The 7,500-nt window shown below is 39.6% G+C and overlaps 1 non-coding gene across 1 annotated transcript; it reads left to right on the top strand.

Moving 5' to 3' along the window:
• Window positions 1-798: 798 nt before the first annotated feature.
• Window positions 799-878, top strand: TRNAL-UAG (transfer RNA leucine (anticodon UAG)). Its single transcript has one exon. It is a non-coding gene; the product is annotated as a tRNA-Leu (tRNA).
• Window positions 879-7,500: the final 6,622 nt, after the last annotated feature.

Here is a 7,500-nt window from a genome sequence, read left to right as displayed (position 1 = left end):
TTTTGCCATATCTTTGACTCATCTTATCTATTCTTTTAAATTGTTAAAATTCTAAAAAAATATTATTTAGAAAATAAATACATAATGAATTAGAAAAGTGCATATTTTTTTTTAAATAGATGTCTTTCACATCCAGCTATACCAATGAGTAATCTCTTAATTTTTATTTAAATGGCAGTTCCAAAAAAACGTACTTCTGCATCAAAAAAGCGTATTCGTAAAAATTTTTGGAAAAGGAAGGGAGATTGGGCAGCGTTAAAGGCGTTTTCCTTAGGGAAATCTCTTTCTACTGGGAATTCCAAAAGTTTTTTTGTGCGACAAACAAATAAAATAAATAATAAAACATAACACGTTGGAATAATATAAATTGGCCGCATTTAAATTTTAAAATTGACTCATTTCATTTCGAAACCTCAATTCCCGATTTCCATTCTCTTTTGAGTTTAATCAATTAGGGAATGGAAATCGTTCCGCCCTTAGACTATGTAGAATAAGCATTCTTCTACCTTACTGAATTCAAAAAACAAAAATGTTTTTTGGGGTTTATGACCCTTAATTCATATCATAGTAGGCCCATTTAGTTTTACAAGAGTTCAAGTCCGAGGAGAGTATAAAATACACAATAAAAGAAAAGGAAGACCCTAAACTAAAACTAAAATGCAACTAATGAACCTTCAAATACCTATTTTAACGAATTTTTATTCATCAAATTTGATCTTTCCAAAAAAATATTTAACCCAATTAAATTCTTAAATCTAGACGATTGTTTATTCATAGACTATTATGAGTTCAAGACAAGCCGCTATGGTGAAATTGGTAGACACGCTGCTCTTAGGAAGCAGTGCTATAGCATCTCGGTTCGAGTCCGAGTGGCGGCATGTCATCTCCTAAAAAAAGTAAATAGATCCTATAATGAAAATAATGAAAATGAATTGATGAATTCAATTCCAAATTTCAATTTTATAATTAAGGGAGTCCTTGTTTTTATGATATTTTCAACCTTGATGAATTCAATTCCAAATTTCAATTTTATAATTAAGGGAGTCCTTGTTTTTATGATATTTTCAACCTTAGAGCATATATTAATTCATATTTCTTTTTCAATCGTTTCTATTCTAATGACAATTCATTTGATAACCTTTTTTGCTGATGAAATTGTAAAACTATATGATTCATCCGAAAAGGGCATGATAATTTCTTTTTTCTGTATAACAGGATTATTAATTACTCGTTGGATTTATTCAGGACATTTTCCACTAAGTGATTTATATGAATCCTTAATTTTCCTTTCATGGAGTTTTTCCCTTACTCATATAGTTACGTATTTCAAAAAGAATCAAAATATTCTAAGCATAATAATCGGCCCAAGTACTATTTTTACCCAGGGCTTTGCTACTTCAGGTCTTTTAACTGAAATACACCAATCTACAATATTAGTACCCGCCCTTCAATCCGAGTGGCTAATAATGCACGTAAGTATGATGATATTGGGCTATGCGGCCCTTTTATGTGGATCATTATTATCAGTATCACTTCTAGTCATTAGAGTTAGAAAAAACAGAAAATTTTTTTCTACGAGTAATCATTTATTAAATTTAAATGAATCATTTTTCTTTGGTGAAATCGAATACATGAATGAACAAAGTAATGTTTTACAAAATATTTCTTTTTTTTCTCCAAGGAATTATTACAGGTCGCAATTGATTCAACAATTGGATTATTGGAGTTATCGGATTATTAGTCTAGGATTTATCTTTTTAACCATAGGAATTCTTTCTGGAGCAGTATGGGCTAATGAAGCATGGGGATCCTATTGGAGTTGGGATCCAAAAGAAACTTGGGCTTTTATTACTTGGATCATATTCGCGATTTATTTACATACTCGAACCAATAAAAAAAGGAACGCTACAAATTCAGCAATTGTGGCGTCTATTGGATTTCTTATAATTTGGATATGCTATTTTGGAGTCAATCTATTAGGAATAGGACTACATAGTTATGGTTCATTTACATTAACATCTAATTAAATTAAAAAAGGGGGTTCTTTCGAATAGGAATCGAAAAGTGTACAGCGCATATCAGATAAAAAAACTTTGTGTGAACTGGATAGAACCCCCTGAATCAAATATTGTAGTGATTCGCGGGGTTCTATCCAGTTCACATTCATTTTTTTTACTTAAGATAAGAAGAAAAAGCCTTCTTTTTGTCATTGTAAATGAACATTTTTCAAAATTATCATTTTTTTTTGCAAAAAAACTATCTATAAAAAGAATTAGATAGAATAACTTCAACTTTTTCAACTGATAGTGAAAGAACGAAATCTGGGTACATACCAATAGCTAGTACGGGTAAAAAAATGGAGATCGAAAGAAATAACTCTCGTGGTCCAGAATCAAAAAAATAAGAGTTTCGAACATTAAATATCTTGTATCCATAGAACATCTGACGTAACATAGATAATAAATAAATAGGAGTTAATATCATTCCAATTGCCATTACAAAACTAATTAGGAGTTTTGTTATTAAAAGATATTTTTGACTAGTAATTAGTCCAAAAAAGACTATTAATTCGGCAACAAAACCACTCATACCTGGTAATGCAAGGGAGGCCAACGAAAAGCTACTGAACAGCGTGAATATTTTTGGCATTGGGATAGCTATTCCACCCATTTCGTCAAGATAAACAAGATGTATTCTATCATACGTCGTCCCGGCCAAGAAAAAAAGTGCAGCACCAATAAATCCATGAGAGATTATTTGTAAAAGGGCTCCATTGAGCCCCATATCGGTGATAGAACCTATTCCTATAATTATGAAACCCATATGAGATACAGAGGAATAGGCTATTCTTTTTTTTAAATTACGTTGACCGAGAGATGTTGACTCCAGTTCCGGTCAATCGTGTCGGCCTTCATCACCGCTGCTTTGGCGATCCGACTGAACGAATGCGGTGACGCGACTTGTGTAGCGAGGAGCTTTCCGCAATGAATTCAATCTATGAATCCACTGTGGGACGTTCTCAATCCAAAGTGGACTTTTGGGTCAAAGCCTAGACCAAAAGTGCCTCGTAGGGAGACTAATCGGGTAGCGAATCCCATCCTCAGCTAAACCAGGGTGGTAGCCTAATCGAAGAAGTTGAGCTTGTGCCCAAGCCCACCTTTTTCTAAAATCTCAACGTGGGATAGAGGAGGTTTGGAACCCTCATCGCGAATTTCATGTGGGATATCCACAAAGGATACCAAGGTCTAAAAAGCCAAGGTCATGCTAGCAATATTTTAGATGTTCATAGTATATCCGCTACATGGAATAGAGTTGACCGAACAAGGGGTCCTAGATTAAGTCAAACTAGACCTTGCGCGGTTCGAGTGGTCCCGTCATATGCACGAACAGCTGTAGTGAGGATCAAATTAGGAAGGGTTAAAAGAAAACTGCCTAGCTGTACTCAATGTGCAAATATTCCATTTGATTTCCAGTGTCTATCAAGACCCTCTTGATTTGGTAGTGGTCTACAAAGGCCTCTACATACAGGGGTCGAGTACGGGGATAGCGAATGTCAAGTCAAAATCATTCTGAGTGAAGGTAATTGGTTGGGGATAAAATAGACTTCCCACCATAGCTTGCAAACCCCCAGGTGGAATGGAATTAGGGACGCTTGCTTGTGCTAGTTGCCAGCCTGATGGACTTGTGAAGTGGACAGAAGTTCCATAATCTAGATCTGGGCAGGAATATTTTCTTAACTGGTTGGGTCTGTGGCTGCGAATGCAAAATGATTCCCGATCTGGTGGTATTGACTGATGCTGTCTGTAGCACAAGGGAAGGGTATTGATGCAAAAAGATCATCAAGCCTCAATGGAATGGACCTAGCCAAGTGTGGGATAGCCGTTCTGCTAGGCTTCCCCGCCATGTCGATGGGCGCCCCGACCGCTGCTTGGCGTGGGGTAGCATAAGTCGTTTCCAGTGAAGAGGTGAGCGGTTTTCGAGAATCTGCCACCTCGAGGACTGAAATGTTTGGAGTAGTATAAGATAGTTGAGGATTTTGTGCTACAAAAATAGGCATAACCTTAGGAGAAGGAATCGTCACTAGCGGTTGTTTAGGTGCCGTAGACTGCTTGTCAAAGTTTCCATAACAGGGTGGCACACTGCACCATAAGGATGAGAAGTCTGATTCTGTAACTCTAGAAGATAGATCTCTCTGCTGCTTTGATAGCATAGGTTCCTCAAACTCTTGTTATAGAGCTTTCTAATGGCCTTGTAGCTAGTTGAAAAGATAGCTAACACAATGAGGTTTCTTTATTAGGGATATGATTAGGAAAGGATTTGACCTTACCCTATTCCCTCTTCTTTTTCCGTTCCGCTCTTCTCTTCCTTCGCTGCTTGAATGAAGGAATAAAGTCTAATTGCGAACTACACTAAGATGCAGATAAACTCGTTAGCGGGAAGAACAACGACTAGCAAGGAAACCAAATAAAAAAAGGCTAGGGTTCCTTTCTCTGTTGGTTGAATTCGCCACTAGGTGGAATCAGACCTTCGGCTCTCGATTGCTGCTTGATTACCTATGTCGCTTGCGTTAATCTTTCTTCACTTTCAGTTGACCAGCGTGCTTGGCTTCCTACTGAGTTCGAGTGAGGGTCTTTCACCTGAAAGAAAGTTTTTGCTCAGGTAATTGACTACTAAGATGGACCGCTCGTCATGAATCGCCTCCATCGTCCTACAGTACTTGCTAAAAAATAAGATGAACATTCGCTTTCTAGGTGACAATTCTTCCCATCTTCAAATCCAAGGCCGGTTTGGGGTACATTCGTCTTGTCACGACGGTTTCTAGCGAGCGAGTCTGTCCGGCTTAAAGGGAGGTGTCTTCTCAGCAACTCGTGTAATGTCGTCGTCCTTATCTATGAGGTGATTGATCTCTATGGTTCTCTCCGAAGGTTCAACAAGCTATTAGCTATGCGAGGGTCTTTTAGAGTAGAGAGCTCTCTTTTTTCTCTATCGTAGCACCACATGAGTACCCCTCTTCTGTCCTGTCTAGGCAGTCTGTAGGCAGCAGAACTTAGTGAGATCAAAGCTCAGCAGGATGAACGGCGGATAGGAGCCATCAACCGACCCGCTTCAGACAAATGTATGTCTGCCTCCATCATCATCTTTTTCATTCATGACAGATGAAGATTACAATAGTCTCAGATACAATACATAAAGAACCTGGGTGAAAGAAGAACCTTAGCAACAATTTCTCGAGATTTCACAGTGGTCTGAGATTTCAGATTTCGTCTTGTGACGATGAGCAGAGCTATGAGTGCTTAGAATGCTAACCCCAAAACAAAAGTCAAAAAGAGCAGAAGAGCCCTGCTCCAGAGAACCAAAAAGACGGAGCAAGCAAAGCTCTTTCCTGTTCAAATAAAGCAAGCGGTTAGGAAAAAAAATAGCCAAGCAAGTCATGCCCCTATCTATCACGGCGCGCTATTCTCTATAGAAAAGAGAATAGATTCTCTCTCTTTATCCTATAGCGGGATTTTGGTAGGACTCCACCAGAGGGAGTGACATGAATCCACGTCGACGTTCTTGATTTCAGATATGGGGAGCACTATACATAGATAGAAGCAAGCGCTACAAAAGCAACAACACTATCTACCCCAGTCCATCCCTTCACCCGGATAATGACCATTTAAGCACCTCTGGAAGCAGACAGAAAGAGATGGCAGAGTAAGCACCTCGTCCAACTACTACTAAAAAAAAAGAGATGAACGTTCAGAATTTGGAAATGAATGCTAAACACTTCAAAGGAAAGAGCAACTCCCATTCCATTCCTTTGGCAAAGGCCCTAAAGTTCTGAGTCACTCCTTGTCTCATTGATCCGAAGGCAGAAGTCCCACGTGTACTAAGCGCTCTCTCTATTAGATCTTATTCCATCCCTAAGAGCTGGAATGAATCAAAGTATGAACTCGGAACTAAGCGATTGGCAGCTACTTCTTCTTCTATTGATGAATGTAGAAAAGCATTCACTCTAAACTTCCCGAATAGTAGATAGGCTTAAGAGCTAGTCAATCGAAAAGAACCGTAGGAAGAGCTTCACACCAGCCATATTTGGTTGTTGGAAGTACCGCAGATTTAGCAGCTCCAGGTGTGCTTTAGTCGGGATGATTTGTCGTAGCTAGACGGATGGCCGCTTCTTCCTTCTCTTATTGGGCTTTCAGAGAACCGCCCAAAAAAAAAGAAGGGACCACTCTAAATAGAGTCAAAAAAGATGAAAAAGAAGGACCCTTGCCCCCACCCCCGGCAACTATATGTGCACGAACCGGGACTGCTTCTATCTCAGCAACTACCCTCGGCTCCTCAATCAACAACTTCCGGAGAACTAAGAGGAAGTCTCAGCTATATTGAACAAAAAAAAGAATCATCCGATTCGAAGCAACCCTTTTTCTTTTTTTCCGAGAGATCGTGTTGTTGCTACTGCCATTCATAAGAACAGGGCGAAGTCAAAGGGCGAGCCTCCAGAGGGCCTATTTTCCTACTCTATCTATACTCTTTGGACGGAGAGTTCCTTCCGCAGCTTGGCCTCACCTTACCTGGAGGAATCTTCGCTTCGAGCTTTAGGTGGCTTGTCAAGGTACAGGACTCTGCCTTTAGCTTCTTGCTGGATCAGGCAATAAGAGGTTAGGATTCACTAGCCCAGGAGAGATTACCTTGGGTACTTTACTACGCTATGGAAAAGCAGCTGAACATTCAGCTAAGGCTTCTCTCTTTGATGGTAGGCATTCTTATTCAATTCCCGCTCTGATCCAGCTAATGGAAGATTCTCAATATATAAAGAAAAGTCGGACATTGTTTGAAGTCTTTTTCCGGGTGTTTGATCGATTGCTGTCATCCTCTTTTCTCTGATATAACAGATCTCTCCCAAAAGCAACCTTTCTCAACTATAAGAGACCGCCAAAGGAAAGCAGTCTAGCAGTCAAGTCAAGAAGAAAGTCACACTCTATGCTTACCATGCCTAGCTCCACACTAATGAAGTCACTTGGTCCTTAGAGACTCCGACTAGGGATTTGCCTACCCTCTTTCTCTTTCACCTCCCCCTACCAACTCCTTACAGATGTCGGCAGATCGTCTGCTATTTCAGATTCAAAGTTGGTAAGCTGCTACCAATCTCACCTGCTTGAAGGTCATTGACTACCCAATCGGAGATCTCTTTTCGTTTCAGCTTAGTCGTGCAGTTAGTTTAGCAGGGATCTAGCATATCTAGTTCCAATGGTTGCTGGTGAAATGCTACCTTCAATACAACCAGGGAAATCCCGACTCATCGGATCGAAGTAACTCGTACGACAGGTATAGGGGCAACGAAGCCGTCACTTATGATAGCATATCTATGATGGCCTATCTTTGATGGCTAACTATAGAAAAATTAGCAAGGTCAAAGAGATGACCAGAGGTAGGTCACTTTAGGAGGGCATGGGCATATGGTATTCAAATCAACATGGGTACCTTCCGTGATTAGTATGAATGGGATGCCAC

Source organism: Erythranthe guttata, chromosome 8 (genome assembly GCF_056151865.1).
Source record: "Erythranthe guttata isolate IM_541 chromosome 8, IM_541, whole genome shotgun sequence".
NCBI lineage: Eukaryota > Viridiplantae > Streptophyta > Magnoliopsida > Lamiales > Phrymaceae > Erythranthe > Erythranthe guttata.
This window is presented reverse-complemented; position numbering and strand designations above follow the sequence as displayed.